Source organism: Mus musculus, chromosome 13 (genome assembly GCF_000001635.26).
Source record: "Mus musculus strain C57BL/6J chromosome 13, GRCm38.p6 C57BL/6J".
NCBI lineage: Eukaryota > Metazoa > Chordata > Mammalia > Rodentia > Muridae > Mus > Mus musculus.
The window spans coordinates 65370119-65389720 of record NC_000079.6 but is presented as its reverse complement, the minus strand read 5'-3'; the positions used below and the strand labels follow the sequence as shown (position 1 = coordinate 65389720).

The 19602-nt window shown below is 41.9% G+C and overlaps 2 long non-coding RNA genes across 3 annotated transcripts; one reads left to right on the top strand and one right to left on the bottom strand.

Annotated features, from left to right (window-relative positions):
• Positions 1-7632: 7632 nt before the first annotated feature.
• On the bottom strand, positions 7633-10287 carry Gm40983. 2 transcript variants are annotated; one of them, XR_003950550.1, is made up of 4 exons: positions 10133-10287; positions 9262-9661; positions 8580-8722; positions 7870-8008 (listed from the first exon to the last, which is right to left on the bottom strand). It is a non-coding gene; the product is annotated as a predicted gene, 40983 (long non-coding RNA). The 2 variants fall into 2 exon arrangements; XR_873601.3 differs by having other exon boundaries at positions 7633-8008; positions 8580-9661; positions 10133-10275.
• On the top strand, positions 7855-8493 carry Gm40982. Its single transcript, XR_873599.1, has 2 exons — positions 7855-7888; positions 8338-8493. It is a non-coding gene; the product is annotated as a predicted gene, 40982 (long non-coding RNA).
• Positions 10288-19602: the final 9315 nt, after the last annotated feature.

Genomic DNA, 19602 nt, shown 5'->3' with positions numbered 1-19602 from the left:
TGAGGAATCTATAGTGTCTTTCTCCAATTCTTTTGATTACTTTTTGGTTAAAATCTGTTTTGCTGTATTTGTAAATGGCTGTACCAGTTTGCTTCTTTGGTCCATTTTCTTGGAATGTCTTTTTACCACCCTTTACCTTGAAGTAATGCCTATTCTTGATGTTGAGCTATATTATTTGAATACAATAGAAGGTTAGATTACGTTTAGCACCCATTCTGTTCACCTGTGTCGTTTTATTGGCGAACTGAGGTCATTAATATTAATATCAAAGAGCAGTGATGGCTAACTCCTGGTATGTTCTTATTGTTCTTGCTGCTGGTGGTCATATTGAGGTTTGTGTGTGTGTGTGTGTGTGCTTTCTCTTTTTTGCAGCTAATACAACATTATTTACTATTTATTATTACTTATTATTTACTATCTCTGTTTTCATATATATCATTAACCTCCTTGGGTTGGATTCTTCCTTCTCTTTTTTTTCTTTTTAAAAGTTTTTTTTAATTAGATATTTTCTTCCTTTACATTTCAAATGCTATCCCCTTTCCTAGTTTAATCTGAGAAAGTCCCCTATACCCTCCACAGCCTTCCTCCCCAAACCACCTACTCCTGCTTCCTGGCCTTGTCATTCCCCTGTACATATAATCTTTGCAAGACAAAGGTCCTCTCCTCCCATTGATGGCCAACTAGGCCATCTTCTGCTACATATGCAGCTAGATACACAATCTCTGGGGGTACTGGTTAGTTGATATTGTTGTTCCTCCTATAGGGTTGCAGACACCTTTAGCTCCTTGGGTAGTTTCTCTAGCTCCTTCCATGGGGGGGGTGTGTTTCCTTCAATAGATGACTGTGGGCATCCACTTCTGTGCTCGCCAGGCACTGGCATAGCCTCACAAGAGACAGCTATAGCCAGGTCCTCTCAGCAAAATCTTGCTGGCATATGCAGTAGTGTCTGGGTTTGGTGTTTGTTTATGGGATGGTTCCCCTGGTGGGGCAGTCTTTGGATGGTCCATCCTTCAGTCTCAGCTCCAAACTTTGTTTCTGTAACTCCTTCCATAGGTATTTTGTCCCCCCCCCCTTTTTTTTTGATCGGGTTTCTCTGTATAGCCCTGGCTGTCCTGGAACTTACAATGTAGAGCAGGCTGGCCTGGAAACTGAGAAATCCCCCTGCTTCTGCCTCCCAAGTGCTGGGATTAATGGTGTGTGCCACTACTGCCTAGCTTGTTCGCCCTTCTAAGAAGGAACGAAGTATCTATACTTTGGTCTTCCTTCTTCTGGAGTTTCATGTGTTTTGCAAATTTTATCTTGGGTAGTTGTACTGGCTAGTTTTGTGTCAACTTGACACAGCTGGAGTTACCACAGAGAAAGGAGCTTCAGTTGAGGAAATGCCTCCATGAGATCCAACTGTAAGGCATTTTCTCAATTAGTGATCAAGGGGGAAATGCCCCTTGTGGGTGGGACCATCTCTGGGCTGGTAGTCTTGGTTTTATAAGAGAGCAGGCTGAGCAAGCCAGGAGGGCAAGCCAGTAAAGAACATCCCTCCATGGCCTCTGCATCAGCTCCTGCTCCCTGACCTGCTTGAGTTCCAGTCCTGACTTCCTTTGGTGATGAACAGCAGCATGGAAGTATAAGCCGAATAAACCCTTTCCTCCCCAACTTGCTTCTTGGTCATGATGTTTGTGCAGGAATAGATACCCTGACTAAGACAAATTGGTACCAGCAGAGTGGGGTATTCCTGTGACAACATGACCATGTTTTGGGGAGGACTGTGGAAGGACTTTGGAACTTTGGGCTTGAAGATCCATCCGTTGTTAAAAGCTCTGTCGGATGTTGTGTAGGAGCTTGGAAGATAATATTGAGAACACTGCAGAAGATGGAGGTCTGGTTTGTGAAATTTCAGAGGGAAAATTAAAGACTCTTTTCAGGGCCATTGCTGTTTTGATTGTGAAGATTCTATAGTTCTGGTTAGCTGGGGCTGAAGAATCACCTGTGATTAACAAGATACCAGAACTACCAAAGCAAAAACTTTGCATTACTGGGACTATTGATGCTGGTTAGCTGGAGCTAAGAAATTAGCAGTGATTAAGAAGAGACCAGCATCATTGAGGTGACATCTTCTGGAAAGTGTTTTATGAAAGCACAAAGAGGCTGTGTTCCAGAAATAGCCAAGGTTGTACTCCTGCTGCAGTGGGACTTGGTAATGTGTAAGGGTCACCCAGGTGGTACTGAGTTTGAAGGCATGAAGTGGTCACGCAGAGCAGCTGAGGCTTGCCACTGTGAGAGGCCATGGAAGGCATTGGTGAAGGTGCAGCCTCAGTTGCAATTGACGGCCCAGGACTGAAGGGGTCATGCAGTGTTTTGGAGATGCCAGTACCATGAGATGACCACCAAGAGCAGCAGCAGCAGTGGAGTCCAGGCATCTGGAGCCTAGAGGACGACGTGTGTGCTACAAAGGGCATGGCTGGAGAAGTGACCCAAGCCCTTGGAGGAGCCCAGAAGATTGTGAGTTGGATCCCAGACATTGGATGGTTAGAGATTGACTTTTGCTTTTGATTGTGACTGTGCTCTGATATTTTCCCGCTTGAAGGAAGAAACTATTTTAGTGGAGCCCACAGTTAAGAGATTTTTAATTGTAAAAAGACTTTGGATTTTAGAAGATATTGGACATTTTGAAGGGATTGACTTTTAATATGTAAAGACTGTGGGACTTTTAAAGTTGTTTAGATCTTGGGGATGAATAAGAAATTAAGGGTTGAGGCTTACTAGTGATGTGTTTGTGTGTCAAGTTGACAAGGGGTCAATTGTACTGGCTAGTTTTGTGTCAACTTGACACAGCTGGAGTTACCACAGAGAAAGGAGCTTCAGTTGAGGAAATGCCTCCATGAGATCCAACTGTAAGGCATTTTCTCAATTAGTGATCAAGGGGGAAATGCCCCTTGTGGGTGGGACCATCTCTGGGCTGGTAGTCTTGGTTTTATAAGAGAGCAGGCTGAGCAAGCCAGGAGGGCAAGCCAGTAAAGAACATCCCTCCATGGCCTCTGCATCAGCTCCTGCTCCCTGACCTGCTTGAGTTCCAGTCCTGACTTCCTTTGGTGATGAACAGCAGCATGGAAGTATAAGCCGAATAAACCCTTTCCTCCCCAACTTGCTTCTTGGTCATGATGTTTGTGCAGGAATAGATACCCTGACTAAGACAGTAGTCTAAGTTTCTGGGCTAATATCCACTTATCAGTGAGTGCATATCATGTGTGCTCTTTTGTGATTGGGTTACCTCACTCAGGATGATATCCTCCATATACATCCATTTGCCTAAGAATTTCATAAATTCATTGTTTTTAATAGCTGAGTAGTAGTACTTAATTGTGTAAAAGTACCACATTTTCTGTATCCATTCCTCTGGGTTCTTTCCACTTCTGGCTATTATTATATAAGGCTGCAATGAACATAGTGGAGCATGTGTCCTTATTACAAGTTGGAACATCTTCTGGGTATATGCCCAGGAGAGTTATTGCTGGATCAATTGGTAATACTATGTCTAATTTTCTGAGGAACTGCCAAACTGACTTCCAGAGTGGTTGTACAAGCTTGCAATCCCACCACCAATGTAGGAGTGTTCCTCTTTCTCCACATCCTCGCCACATCTGCTATCACATGAGTTTTTGATCTTAGCCATTCTGACTGGTGTGAGGTGGAATCTCAGGGTTGTTTTGATTTGCATTCCCCTGATGATTAAGGATGTTGAACATTTATTTAGGTGCTTCACAGCCATTCAGAACTCTCAGTTGTGAATTCTTTGTTGAGCTCTGTACCCAATTCTTAAGTTGGGTTATTTGATTTTCTGGAGTCCAGCTAATTGAGTTCTTTGTATATATTGGATATTAGTCCCCTGTCTGATTTACAATTGGTAAAGATCCTTTCCCAATCTGTTGGTGGCTTTTTTGTCTTATTGACAGTGTCCTTTGCCTTACAGAAGCTTTGCAATTTTATGAGGTCCCATTTGTCAATTCTCAATCTTACAGCACAAGCCATTGCTGTTCTATTCAGGAATTTTTCCCCTGTGCCCTTATCTTTGAGGCTTTTCCCTATTTTCTCCACTATAAGTTTCAGTGTCTCTGGTTTTAACTGGAATTCCTTGATCCATTTAGACTTGAGCTTTGTACAAGGAGACAAGAATGAATCAATTCACACCCTTCTACATGATAACTGCCAGTTGTGCCTGCACCATTTGTTGAAAATGCTGTCTTTTTTCCACTGGATGGTTTTAGCTCCCTTGTCAAAGATCTAGTGACCTTAGGTGTGTGAGTTCATTTCTGGGTCTTCAATTCATTGTTCTAGCTGTTTGTCACTGTACTAGTACCATGCAGTTTTTATCACAATTGCTCTGTAGTACAGTTTGAAGTCAGGCATGGTGATTCCACCAGAGGTTCTTTTATCATTGAGAATAGCTTTTGCTATCCTAGGTCTTTTTGTTATTCCAGATGAATTTGCAAATTGCCCTTTCTAATTCGATGAAGAATTTAGTTGGAATTTTGATGGGGATTGCATTGAATCTGTAGATTGCTTTTGGCAAGATAGCCATTTTTACTGTATTGATCCTTCCATTCTATGAGCATGGGAGATCTTTCCATCTTCTGAGATCTTCTTTGATTTCTTTTTTCAGAGAATTCAAGTTCTTATCATACAAATCTTTCACTTTCTTAGATAGAATCACACCAAGGTATTTCATATTATTTGTACCTATAGTGAAGGTTGTTGTTTCCCTAATTTCTTTCTCATCCGGTTTATCCTTTGTGTAGAGTATAAGGCCTTGGCTTCACACAATATACTGTGACCAAGGTACATAAGTAAATAAACACTTTTCTCACATGTTTCTTTGGCTATGGTGGTTTTTACAGCAACAGAATCTAAGACATCACCTAAATGGTAAATTGCCACTGTTGGGATTTGGAATCTCATAGCTTCCTGATGCAATAAAAGGCACTGATTTGAAAAGAGAAAGAAGAATGCATGTTAGCAGAGTGAGAAGCACCGTGACAGTAATGCATATGATAGCACAGAAGCACTGCACTTTGGGATAGCTTTCCAATGTACTAGGGAGATGCTAAGAATACCAGATAACATACAAAGACGGGAATATTCTATGGAAAGGACATTGAGATTCAGATTGTGCCTGCAAAATAAGGCTTTGTAAATGTATGTGAAAAGACAGTTTCATTATGAAATGACTGTGTTTCATTAAGTGAGAAAAATCACTAATGGAAATGTCTCCCACAAGACCTTCACCACAGTGAGGTCAGTGAATTCTATGGACATATAAATCACTCTAGATGAAGGGTCTCTTCATAAATTTTATCAAAATATGAGACTAAAGATTATTTCAGTTTAATATCACACACACAAACATGCACATAAAACACACACATTGTTCTTTACGTCAGGTGTTGAAGGTCAGTGTCATTTTTATCTCAAAATACTGTTTGCTGCTTTATTTTTTAAATATTATTTGGTAGTTTATTTTTGACATTGTCATTCAATTGCTCCTTTTTTTATATTTGCTGTCTCCAAAACAACCTTTGTCCCACTTCCTGCACTCCTAAAATGCACATGGCCTCTTATTTCATTAATTCTTACTGAATGTGCACATATTTGCATATACATTTATATTTTTAAACAAAAATTGTAAAGACTGTGTAAAATTGCATATATTTATGTTTTGAAAGGCCACATAGCAGTAAAATCACTCTTAATGATATTCTGCTATTGATAAAAATCAGGGTCTTGATCAACCACCATCAGAGATCTTTCCTTCTGTAATAGATAGAAACAAATACAAACACCCTTAGCCAGTCAGTTTTGAGAATGTGAAAGACTTTGGAACACACATTCATAAATGGGCTGTCTTCATAATATCCCTTGGGTCAGGACTCAGGAAATACAGTGGAAGTTTAGGTAGAAGTATATCAGTGCCAGAGGGGATTGAGAACACCCACCATGGAAAACAGGATTTCTAAAACATGAAAGATAGATGCAGATATGAAGTTACAGAGAATGTGGCAGCATGCACAGGGCCTGCATGGTTCTGTTGAAAATGGGGTCTCAATACTCAGAGGGGAATGAAGTACATAACCATTCCAATCCAGTTGATAGTCATTTACAAAAAAGCAATATTAATTGTTTTTATGATATAAAATGCTCTATGAAATGGAGGATGACACCATACCTGGGCATCTATCCCATGAAGTTGTTGAAGATAGCATCCTATATGTAGAATTCATTTTATAGAAACATAGTGGTCACAAGATGAATGAAGCAGGAGACATTAAAGTTCCTGTTTATATTAAAAATGATCTAAATGACTTGCTTTCAGGTATGATTTAAAAGAATCTCTTTTTTCAAGAGATGTACTCAATAGTAGGACATTCACGGGGTATTGAAACTACTCTTAAGGGCAAACCTTATGCCCAGCAGCAGATGGGAAACACCAAACAAACTCAAAGACATTGTTGGTGGTTCTTTGTCTCATTATGCTTTTCCAGGACTTTTATATTTGTTTGGTTTCTGTGTTCATTTGTTTTGTTGTGTTTTGTTTCTTGTTTTTAATCCCAAAGTTTCTTTTTAAGTGTACTGTGTTTTATAGTTTACGTTTTTATGTAAATTCTTTTTGTGAATTTGAGTCTGTGTGTATAGGTTTCTTATATTTTTCCTTATCTTCTTTTCATCTGTTTATTTTTCATTTTGTCTTATTCCAGTTATTTGTTTTTTATAATTAATAAAAATGATGATAACAACAATAATAATTTAGATGTTTAGTCTATAACAAGAAAAAGAAAGAAAAGGTATGGATTTGAATGTGTGGCACAGGGCAGGAAAATCTGGAAGGAGATGGGTAAGGAGAGAGGCAACCTATGTTCAATAATAGAAAATGAGAGAAGACCATCAGTGTACATTGTACAGCTCCATTCCTGTGATGAATCAAATAAAATGCTCTATGACATTAAGGATGACATCATACCTTCATGAAGTTCTCCAGGATGGCGCCCAGTATGTAGAAGTCATTTTCTAAAAACATAATGGCCACCAGATGAAGAAATGAGACATTAATGTTAACGTCTAAATTATCAATGATTAAACAGACTTGCCTTCATGTATGTTTTACAAGAAACTCTTTTGTGATTATAAACTTGCATTTATGATTGAACTACCAATAGCACCTTTGAAAAGAAAAATAATTGTCACAGAGAACGTGGCCATGCTTAATTGAGCAAGCAAAACACACATGTGAGGTTTTCTCCCTAACAGATTCCTGAAGCTTCCTTCTAAGTAGCAAGAAATCAGTGTGACATTAAAATAGCAGTGACTAAGGAGATTAAAAGCTCATCACATAACACAGTATTATTAAAATGCTGTCCCAGGGAGTGATTACTGTCAAATGCCATTTTCTGCTTTCTTTACATATGCACCTTAGTTGGTCTTCTTTAACATTTTAGTTGGAATTACATACACCACTGTTGCACTTACCACAGTTGCCTTGCTTTGCCTTTTTTTTCTATTTTCTCTCAATTATCATTATCTGACCTTCCTGGTCTGTTGTAGTCATCAGAAAGATATTAATTTGATATAATGGACACATTTTTCCTCTTTTTATTAATCATTTTATTTGTTTACAATTCAAATGATAATCCCCTTCCCTCTTTCCCCTCCACACACTCACCATCCCATCCCCCTCTCCTCTTTGCCTCCACCCACTCCAGATTCACACTGCTCTAGCATCGCCCTACACTGGGGCATCAAGCCTCCACAGGACCAAGGGCCTCCTCTCCCACTGGTGCCAGATGAAGCCATCCTCTGCTACATATAGAGCTGGAGCCATGCATCTCTCCATGCATACTCTTTGGTAGGTGGTTTAGTCCCTGGATGCTCTTTGTGGTCCAGTGGGTTGATTTGTTCTTCCTATGGGGTTGCAATCCCCTTCATTTCTGTGAGTCCTTTCCTAACTCTTCTGACGGGGTCTTGCCTGTGATTAGACAGAAATGATTTTGGGTTAAAAGTTTTGAGAAGGATGGTGGCCCAATCCCTCAACTGGTGCCCGTGCCTATCTACTGGATGTGGCCTCTACACGTTCTATGTCCCCTCTGTTGAATATTTTGGCTAATGTCATTCCCCTTGGGTCCTGGGAACCTCTCACTTCCCTGGTGTCTGGGACTTTCGAGAGGCTACCCCCAGTTCCCCATCCTCTAGAGCTACGTATTTATATTTCCTGATCCTCTGTACTTCTCTCTTGTCTCTTCCCATACCTGATCCTACCTTCCATTTCATTATGTCCCCTTCCTCACTTCCTTTTAGGTACCCATGAAGCAACTTCATTGGAAACTTTCGCCCCAAGGAATGGCTAATAGCTTTCCATTATGTAAAAGATTTTGTTGCTGGTTCGATACAAGAAGTCAGGACATTGAATCTTCCAGTGTCTATTGTTCATTATATGGATATTTTATCAGTTGATCCCTCTGAAGGAGTTTTACTACAAGCCTTGGCTCTGATACAAGGAGCTTTAAAATTTTGGAGTGGTTGTTGTTCAAAGGCAGTACCTTCTGGCCTCCTCCAAGGGGCTGGTTTCAGGTTTCCAGCTCTGCCCTCTGCAGCACTCTAGGCTCAGGTGGATCCACTTCACTGATGCTGCTATTCTTGGAGATCATACCATGCTACTGGCAGTGCACAACCTTAGCAAGGCCTTCGGATGACAATGGGACACAGAGTGGCGAGTGACACCCCTCCTTCCCCTGGAAGACTGGGCCTAGCCATGTGACATGGGGGGGGGGGTGCGGAATTCCAATGTCACCAGGGAATCACTGATGCATGTGGTGGGGGCTAGGGGTCAGAACCTGGAATGCATAGTGGGCAGGGCAGAGGCTGGTTTGGAGTGTGGTGGACAGTGTCGGGGTCTTGTCAGGGTTATAGGACAGTGTCATCCTGGTCACAGGGCAATATAGAGGTCATGATGTGGTCAAAGGTTGGGGTTTACATATGATGTCAGGGTCAGGTCTAAAGTTGGGGTCCAAGTATAGGTAAGGGATCACATAGGTGGCTATTGGTCACTGCTGCCAGGGACTGGGATCACCATGCCATCCACGAGACCTTGGGTGAACTCTGGCCACCCTCCAGCCCTGCCCCCTCGCCCCGCCCCCAAGACAGCTGTGTGACCCAAGACCCAGGGGGAAGAGAGAGGTGGGAGGGTGTTGAGGGGAGAGCCCTGGCACTGGCAGGACAGACCTGAGGGAAAACAGAGACATGGGTGTGACCCCGCATGACCCCTATGCTCTCCAAATGGCCATGCCTTTTGCTGGGATCCTGCTGAGCGCTCAGGGTCGCCGCCCTCACCGTTCTGCCCCGCCTCCCTGCCTGTCCCACAGACCCCCGCCCCGCCACACGCGCGAACGTACACGAGTGCTCTGTCCCTGCACCTGGACCCCCATGATCCTAGTTGCGGCAGGCGCTGGCAGCGCTGGTGTGGCGCTGCTACTTCCAGTTCCCATCTCGGGAAGGTTGCCCACCAGTGATGAGCTCTTCCCATTACAGCGCCTGTCCTTGCTTCCCTTCCAATCCTATAAATGCAGCATATCTGTCTCCCTCTGAGCCGCCCTGAGAGCAGACCCTCAGCTCTTGAAGACGCCTGGAAGGAGAAATGGAAGCAGGATCGCTCATCCAGTCATCACTCCCAAATCTATAAGAAACTTCCATAAGGAATTTTCTTTCTTTCTTTTAAAGATTTATTTATTTATTAAGTATACAGAGTACTGCCTGCTTTTACACCTGAAGGCCACAAGAGGGAGCCAGATTCCATGACACGGAGTCATCTGTCCAGCCACCAAAAAGAAGGTACAAAATATGACAGCACCTGCTGGAATTCCAACTCATGACCTTTGGGAGAACCGTTTGTGCCCTTAACCGCTAAGCTACCTGTTCTCAGTTCTTACATTTGACCTTTTGGCGTCATGGCCGCCTGAGGGGACAGGAACAGATAGGGAATCTGCGCATGCTCACTCGCCGGAGGCGGGTTTAAAGTCTTGTCTCAACGATTTTTCTTTTTGGAAGAAATGAACATTTTACTTAAACTTTAGAAGAGATGGGAAATAAAACTCACGTTTTCCTGGGAAGCCGCGAGTGAGCGCCGCAGCCCCCACCAAACTCCTCCCCATTCACCGCGCCAAACTGTGGTGGAAGGCCGGAAGCAGAAACCGCGTCACAGCTTTTATTTTAATTATTGTTGTTGATAATTAATAAAGTTTAACCTCTGTCTCGCGGAAACCTGGAAATAAAGTTTCTTCCTCGTTTTATAAATGACTTCCGGTGTCCACAGGGAGAAAACAAAGACCGAGGATCTCTAAGAGGCTGTGAAATGAATTTCTAACCTGGAGCCAGACTCGTGATCCTGAACAGCCGAGGAGTCTAGCCTCGGCTCGGGATCGGAGTTCTCACCTGGAAGTGGGGCTATCTGGGAGGCAGGTAATAAACAGACACAGACTGCTTTTTTTGTGTGCAAGCTGACAGGCGGTTTTTCAAGGCTTAGAGTTTCTCACTCTCTGCACTCCTCGCTCGCTTGCTCACAGCTCAAGGCTGCGCGCTCTGCTTTCTCCTGTGTGCTTTTCACACACACGCCTCACATGCTCCTCACACGAGCCTCACAAACACGTCTCACATATGTTTCACATGCCTCACACTAGCCTCACACACACACACACACACACACACACACACACACACATACCTCCAACGCCTCACACATGCCTCTCACACATCTCTCACATGCCTCACACTAGCTTCACACACACACCACACATGCCTCACACACATACCTCACAGGCCTCATACACACGCCTCACACATGTCTTACATGCCTCACACTAGCCTCACACACACACACACACCACACACGCCTCACACATGCCTCAACACATGCCTCAACACATGCCTCATACGCACCACACACACACACACACACACACACACACACATTCCGCATGCATTCTTCCTTCACTCACTTGCTTTCCACCTGCTCTTCTCAGGCTCTCTCGCTTTCTTGCCCCAGTTTTTTATTGACACTCCAAAAGCAGGTAGAAAAAAGGGCACTGTATATTCATTGGCAAATCAAATTCAAAAGAATAAGAGAATCCCACAAAGAATCAAAAATTACAATTGTTCCCCAAAGTTTCCACCTTCCCTATTCCCAGACTTCTGGCCAAAGTAATAATAATTGCAAACTTATCATTGTTGAAACTTTAAATTTTAACTTATTATACTTAAGAGCTCAAAGCTCTGAGGTCAGCTTGCATTTTCCTGTTAAGCTCTAATGATAAAGGATGCAGGCAAATCTGCCAAGCATCAGCCAGAGGGAATCAAGTCAACCCTTAACTCAGTGGTTCCACTGGCTTTCCACCTCAGCACACTGCACACAGTGACTCCCCCGAGAGTCCCTGTGCTCTGGCTTAGTTTTATGAGTATAAGATTTTAAATATTCCATACTTGATCATCCAGGAACCACTCTCAACTGCTATGCAAAACTCATTTCATAAGTTATTTACTTTCCTGGAGTCTCAATGTTGGCTGTAGTTCATTTTCTAATCATTTCTGTCAAACATTCTCTGCAAGTCAAGCATGAATCCGGAATTGCCATTGTGCAGTTATTGCATTGTTTCCAAGATGAGAGTGCAAGCATGCACCCGAACCGTTAGGACTGCTCTGCACTGGACCCCAGGCCTCAGTTTTTTAATCTTTTAAGAATTATGACATCAGGGAACATCTAGTTTCACAGAACTCACGTCGGTATAATAGAATGATTATGCACATCAGGGGCAACTGAAAAGCAGTCACACACGAATGAAATCTATATAGGCACTGTCCAAGGCTAAGGTTGGAAGACATGGGAACAACTGATTTTTACACGGAGCTGCCACAGGCTCCTGAGATATTTCCATCCTGGCCTGCTGTAGGCAGTCTCTGTCATGGCATGCTGTCCCCACCAGGCCATTTTCTGCGGAGCCATTCCTCCCAACCGACCCCCGACCTACCACGCCCCTGTGCCCATAGCATCCTGTAGGTGACCTCTCTCCTCCGTGTCTCAGACTTCTCAGCTCTCTCTGTCTGAGTCACATCCTCATCTCTGTCCTTCCCCAGTGAGAATCCATCTCTGCTCAGACAGGCTCTGGCTATTTTACACAGACTGTGAGAAGTCCTGAGCCGTGTAGAGAACAGAGGTCCCCACGAGTCATCTTCATCTTCTGAGTCATTGTTCACACTCACAGGGACACAGCCTGACAATTCACCCCATGGCTGAGCTCGGGGGACACCAGCAACAGAGCAAGCAGGCCCCTGTGCTGTCTTTTCATGTTTTTCAGGGGGTCCTGTGGACTGGTTCCTGTTTAAATGCCCACAGTAGGCCCTTTATGTTCACAATGTTTTGTGAATTTATTTTCTGAGTCAGATTCCTCCTCTGAGGTCGGTTTCTCCTCTTGAGTTGCCATGGCCCTGTCCTGAGCCATTTTTCTCAGGCTTTTCTGTGAAGAAATAAACATGTTTCTCAACCCTGAGAGAGGTTGTGGCAGCACATGGGAGTCCCCTCAGTCCTGGGCACCTGTGGCTTTTCTGTCCCCTGCCTGTGCCTTTTTCAGCAGGTTCCCCACAGCAGACACTGTGAGGGGCAGATCTGGGCCTCTATTCCCTGTGAACTGGATTTTAATATCTCACCCTGCTCTCTCTCACATGTCCACATCTAACATTCTGACAGAAGACAGTTAGTTGCCAGTGCCCACCTCAGTGCCTGTCTCTTTAAGAGTCTACTCCAAATGTTTGTGAGGAACTCTGTCTGCAGACTCACTGTGTGCCATCCTGAGAGAGGCCAACTAAGTGCACACAACCCAGAGCTGATGGCTCCTGACCTAAGACGGATGCTCATAGTGAGTTCCAACAGAACAGTTAGTCCCTGAAGCCACTTACCGTGCCCCTCTGCTGATGAAACCTGGCCATAAAAACTAGAACTGACAGCTCCTGGCCTCACCTGGGCACTGATATGGCACCCAATATCCACCTGTGCTGATGGCAGTGAAACACCGCCATTTCTGGGGAGACCCTCGCTCAAGTCCCAGGATGAGCCGACGAACAAACAGAACAAAAAAATTAAACACACACACACACATACACACCCACACACATACACACCCTTTCCAAGATGAAAGAAAGGAAAACCAAACCAAACCAAACAAAACAAAACAACAACAACAACAAAATTCCTTTTTGGCATGTGGCAATTCATGCCTTTGATCGCAGCACTGGGGAGAGGCAGAGACAGAACTTACTTGAGAGGCCGGCCTAGTCTGTCTTGTATGCTCTTGGACAATGTAGAGAGACTTTGTTTCTGATAAATGAATGAATACAGAGAAAGATATTCTTCTAACTATACATACATTGCATGCATGCATGCATGTATGTGCAATGGCTCAGAGGGCAAAGCTACTGGCTGTTAAGGTACAGGTAAAATATTAATGCCTGGATGGAATGTTAAGGACTGAGGAAACTATTAAGGCCTAGATGTCAGATTAGTTAAGGACTAGGTAATCTCTTACCTGGAAGCATGACATTTTGTGCTGTTAACTACTATTATAAGGACACTGTCTCATACCTTGTTTCTGCCGTTACTGCCCGAATTGATTACATATTCTCGTTGGTTGTGTCCTCAGAAAACAATCACGATAGAAGCCAATAGAACTGCTTCCCTTGTTCTATAGTTATCTGCAATAGGCTTGGATCCGAACTGACCATCAAGGAGCATTTCCTGCACCCACCCATGTATATGCTTTTATGGCATTTGCTCTTATAAGCTGCCCTGGAGATGGACCCCCCCCCCAAACACAAGAGAGACACCCGCACGGATTCAGTGCAGAAACTACTTTTAATCAGACTTCTATTTTGAGTAGGGTGTGCACGAGTAATGTGTAAGTTCCCAAGGCCTCCCTGGGAACTGACATCTTACTTGGAAGAAAGAGACTTGTATGTGGGCAACTGACTTCCGGGTTGGTAAGTTAAGACATGAATGTTAGACAAGGCAAGTCCCCCTGCCACAGTTGAGTACCACAACTAATGGAAGCAGGATAAGTATACACTGAAGACATGTTCCTATCCCTAAGGCCAGATTGGTGGAATAACTTAGTATAGATGTTTGTGGATTTTAGGCATTAATAACCCTGTAGGATCTTCACTCTAGGTCACAGTTCACCTCTGGAACCTGAATTGTGGCCCTGAGTGATAAGACCATATGCAGTTCTGCACAGATAGACAGTCGGAAGGACAGGCAAACACACACACACACACACACACACACACACACACACACACACACACACACACAACACTGCTGGCCAAGATGCCTGACAACCTGATTTTATTAGTGTGTGTGTGTGTGTGTGTGTGTGTGTGTGTGTGTGTGTGTGTGTCTCCATGGCCAAGCTAGCCCATCCCTCCCAGATTTGTGTTTCTTACTTATTTATTTCTTGTTCCTGTGCTTGTGTGACCTAGGCAACACTTCCTGAAAACCAAAGCAAACGAAAGCATACCAAAAATTATGTCTGTTTGCCTGCCTGCCTGCCTGCATACATAGAGAAACTATATCTCCAATCAACTAATACTATCTCCTAAGTCTGCTTGTTTTTCTTTCTTTTTTCTTTTCTCTCTTTCTCTTCTTTCTTTCTTTCTCTTCTTTCTTTCTTTCTCTTCTTCCTTCCTTTCTTCCTTCCTTCCCTCTCTCTCTTTCCTTCTTTCTTTCTTCTGCTGCTTCTTTCTTTCTTTCTTCTTTTCTTTCTTTTTTCTTCTTCTCTCTCTCTTTCTTTCATTCTTAAATTTATTTTTATTCTTTTCATACATGGTTCTTAGTTTAACCAGCCCTGGCTGTCTTGAAGACACTTTGTAGGCCTCAATCCTGTAATAGCCTGCCTCTGCTTTTCAAACGCTGGCATGAACGTTGTACACCACTATGACTGAAATAAAGAAAGGAATTAAAGACTTTTTAGAGTTTAATGAAAATGGGTATACCCAAATTTATGGGACACAATGAAAGCAGTCCTAAGAGGAAAACACATAGCTCTGAGTGCTGCCAAAAAGAAACTGGAAAGAGCATACACTTGCAGCTTGACAACACACCTGAAAGCTCTAGAACAAAAGGAAGCAAATTCACCCATGAGGAGTAGACAGCAGGAAATAATCAAACTCAGGACTGAAATCAATCAAGTAGAAACTAAAAGAACTGAACAAAGAATCAATCAAACCAAGAGCTGGTTCTTTGATCTTCTTTACTTGTCTTATTTCTCTGGCTAGAATTTCAAGTGATATTTTCAAAAGATAGATAGGGATAGAGTGGGAAGGTCAGTCTTGTTCCTTATTTTAGTGGAAATGTTTGAAGTTCCTCTCCATTTACTTTGATTTTTAGCTATTGGCTTATTGTATGTTGCTGTGATTATGTGTATGTATGTACCCTGTATCCGTGAATTCTCTAGTACCTTTAAAATATATATTTTTTAAGATTTTTATTTATTATTGTATCTAAGTACACTGTAGCTGTCTTCAGATGCACCAGAAGAGGGCGTCAGATCTCATTATGGGTGGTTGTGAGCCACCATGTGGTTGCTGGGATTTGAACTCAGGACCTTTGGAAGAGCAGTCGGTGTTCTTAACCACTGAGCCATCTCTCCAGCCCCTCTCTAGTACCTTTAAAATGAAGAGGCGATGGATTTAATCTCAGGCCTTTTCAGCAACTAATGAGAAAAATCATGTGAGTTTTTCCTTTCAGTTTGTTTATATGGTAGATTACATCGATGGATTTCCATATATTAAATATCTAAGCATCTCTTTGATGAAGCCTAATTGATCTTGAGGGATGACATCTTTGATGTGTTCCTGGATTCGGTTTGCAGGTGTTTTATTGAGTATTTTGAATCAATGTTAATAAGGGAAATCAATCGAAAGTTTTCTTTCTGTTGAGTCTTTCTGTGGTTTAGGTATCAGAGTGGCTGTGGCCTCATAGCATGAGTTTGGCAGTGCTCCTTTTGTTTCTATTTTATGGAATAGTTTGAAGAGTATTGGCTTTAGCTCTTCTTTGAAAGTCTGGTAGAATTCTCCATTAAAACCATCTCTCTATTGGGATTTATTGGTTAGGAGACATTCAATACCTGCTTCTATTTCTTTAGGGGCTATAGAGATGTTTACATAGTTTACCTGTCCCTGATTTAACTTTCCAATTGGTATTTGCCTAGAAAATCACCCATTTCATTAGGATTTTACAATGTTGTGGAGTATAGGCTTTTGGAGTAAGACCTAATGATTCTTTGAACTTCCTCAATGTCACTTGTTTTGTCTCTCTCATCATTACTGACTTTGTTTATTTGGATTCTGTTTTGCTGTCCTTTGCTTATTTGGCTAGGGTTTGTCTATCTTTTTGGTTTTCTCAAAGAATCAGCTCTTAGTTTCCTTGATTTGTTGTATTGTTTTCTTTGTTATGAACTGATTTATTTCAGCCTTGATTTTCATTATTTTCTTCCTTCTACTCCTTGTTGATATTCTTGCGCCTTTTTTCCTAGAGATTTCAGGTGTACTTTTCAATTGCTGGTTTCAGCATTTATAATTTCTTTATGGGGGCACTTATACTATGAACATTCCTCTTTGTACTGATTTCATTGTGTCCCATGAAACTGGGTTATGTTGTACTTTCATTTTTATTGTATTGTGTAAAGTGTCCTTCCCTTCCTTCCTTCCTTCCTTCCTTCCTTCCTTCCTTCCTTCCTTCCTTCCTTCCTTCCTTCCTTCCTTCCTCCCTCCCTCCCTCCCTCCCTCCCTCCCTCCCTCCCTCCCTCCCTCTCTCTCTCTCTCTCTCTCTCTCTCTCTCTCTCTCTCTCTCTCTCCCTTCCCTGCCCCAGAGATCATTGAATGGAGACTTGTTCAATTTCCATGAGTGTGTAGGCTTTACAGTGTTGCTGTTGTTGAAGTCCAGCTTAAATCCATGGTGGTCTGATTAGATACAAGGCATTATTTCAATTTTCTTGTACCTTCGAGATTTGCTTTGTGAAAAGAAGGTATATCCTCTTGGGTTTGGGCGAATTTTCTGTACATGTCTATTAGGTACTTTTGATTCACAGTGCCCAATAGTTTCATTATTTCTGTGTTTAGTTTTAGTCTGGATGTGCTGTCATTTGGTGCTGGTCGGGTCTTGAAATATACCCTACTATTAATGTGTGGGGTTTGATTTACATTCTAACAGTCTTTCTTTTACAGTTGTCAAGTGCCCTTTTGTTCGGGGTACAGATGTTCATAACTCAGATATCATCTTGGTAGATTTTTCCTTTAATGAGTATGAAATGTCCTTCCCTGTCTCTTTTGATTAATTTTGCTTGAAAGTGTTTATTTTTGTTTTTTGTTTGTTTGGTATAAGAATGACTACCCCCAGCTTTCTTTTTGGGTTCATTTGCTCAGACAACTTTTTTTCTAGCACTTTACTCTGAGGAAATATCTATTGTCTTCCTGAGGAATGTTTCTTTTTTTTTTTTAAGATTTATTTATTTATTATATGTAAGTACACTGTAGCTGTCTTCAGACACTCCAGAAGAGGGCGTCAGATCTTGTTACAGATGGTTGTGAGCCACCATGTGGTTGCTGGGATTTGAACTTCAAACCTTTGGAAGAGCAGTCGGGTGCTCTTACCCACTGAGCCATCTCACCAGCCCCCCTTTTTTTTTTTTTTTTTTTTTTTAAGGAATGTTTCTTATATACAACAGAATATTGCATCCTCTTTTTCCATCCATTCTCCTAGCCTATGTCTTTTTATTTGGGAATTGAGTCCATTGTTGTTGAGAAATATTAATGACCATTGATTGTAATTTTCCATTATTTTGATATTGATGATTTAGTATGTGTGTGTGTGTGTTTATGTATTTGTCAGTGCTTTCTTTGCTTTTGCTGATATGGGATTACTTATTTCCTGTGTTTTCTTGGATATAGTTATGTTTCTTGGTTTGGAGTTTTCGTTCTAGTACTTTCTGTAGAGTAGAATTCATGAAGTGATATTGTTTGATTTTGGAATTTTATTGAAATGTCTTCTTTCTGCCATGTAAGTTGATTGTGAGTTTTTCTGGGCATAGTAGTGTATGTAGGCACCTATGTTTTTTAGAGGCTGAAGGCTATCTGCTCAGGCCCTTCTAACTTTGACAGTCTATGCTGACAAGTCAGATGTAATTCTGATATATCTGTCTATGTATGTTACTTGGCATTTTACCCATGCTACCTTTAATATTCTTTCTTTCTCTTTTAGGTTTTGTATTTTGATAATTATGTATTAGGAGGGTTTTCTTTTCTGTTCCAGTCTAATTGGTATTCTATAAGCTTCTCACACATTTCTAGGCATCTCTTTCTTTAGGTTGGGTACTTTTCTTCTATGATTATTTTGGGAATATGTTCTGGTCCTTGGAGCTTGGAGTCTTGTCTTAGTTAGGGTTCAATTGCTGTGATCAAATACCATGACCAAGGCAATTCTTAGTTTCAGAGGTTCAGTCAAGTATTTTCAAGGCAGGAACATGGCAGCTTCCAGGCAGGCATGGTGCAGAAGGAGCTGAGAGATCTACATCTTCCTCTGAAGGCTGCTAGCAGAATACTGGCTCCTAGACAGTCAGAATAAGGGTCATAAAGCCCACACCCACAGAGACACACCTACTCCAACTGGGACATACCTTCTAATACTGCCATACTCTGGGCCCAACATATACAAACTATCACAGTCTTCATGTACTTTTATTTCTGTTGCTCTTCGGTTAGGCCTTTGACAGAGTCCCAGATTTCCTGTATGTTTTATGCTAAGAGTTTTTTAGATTTAACATTTTTGACTGATGTATTAATTTCTTGTATTGTATATTTATGCCTGAATGTCTCCCTTCCATCTCCATTATTCTGTACATGCTACTTGCATCTGTTGATCTTGTTGTCTTCCCTAAGTTTTCTGCCTCCAGAATTTCTTCAGTTTGTGTCTTCTTTATTGCTTCTATTTTGACTTCCAGGTCTTGCCCAGTTTTATTTGCTTCCTTTACCTGTTTAATTTTATTTTCCTGGATGTCTTTAAGTAATTTATTTGTTTCTTCTTTAAAGACCTTTATTGTTTGATTGTATTTCCAGTGTTTCTTTAAGGAATTTATAATTTCCTATTATAAGGCCTCTATGATTATTGTAAGATAGTAGTTAAGGTGATTTTCTTGTATTTCAGTTTTGCTAGGTTGTCCGAGCTTGCTGTAGTGGGGTAGATTTGCTTTGGAAGTGTCATACTGCCAAGGCTTTTGTTGATTTTGTTCTTTTGAGGGCCTTTAGCAAACTGGATGGTTTTAATCCCTAGATGTTCTTGTTGCAGCAGATATTTGGAAGAGTGTGAACTTCAATTTTCCTGGTGTGGCAGGATTCTGATGGATATCATTAGGCTGTATGTTTCGGGTCCTGTATGGTTCAGGAGTCTGACTAGGTTTGAGGAGAGGTGATGGGAGAGTGGAGGTCCACATGGGATAGCAGTCTGCTCAGGGCAGCTTTGGTTGGCCCAGA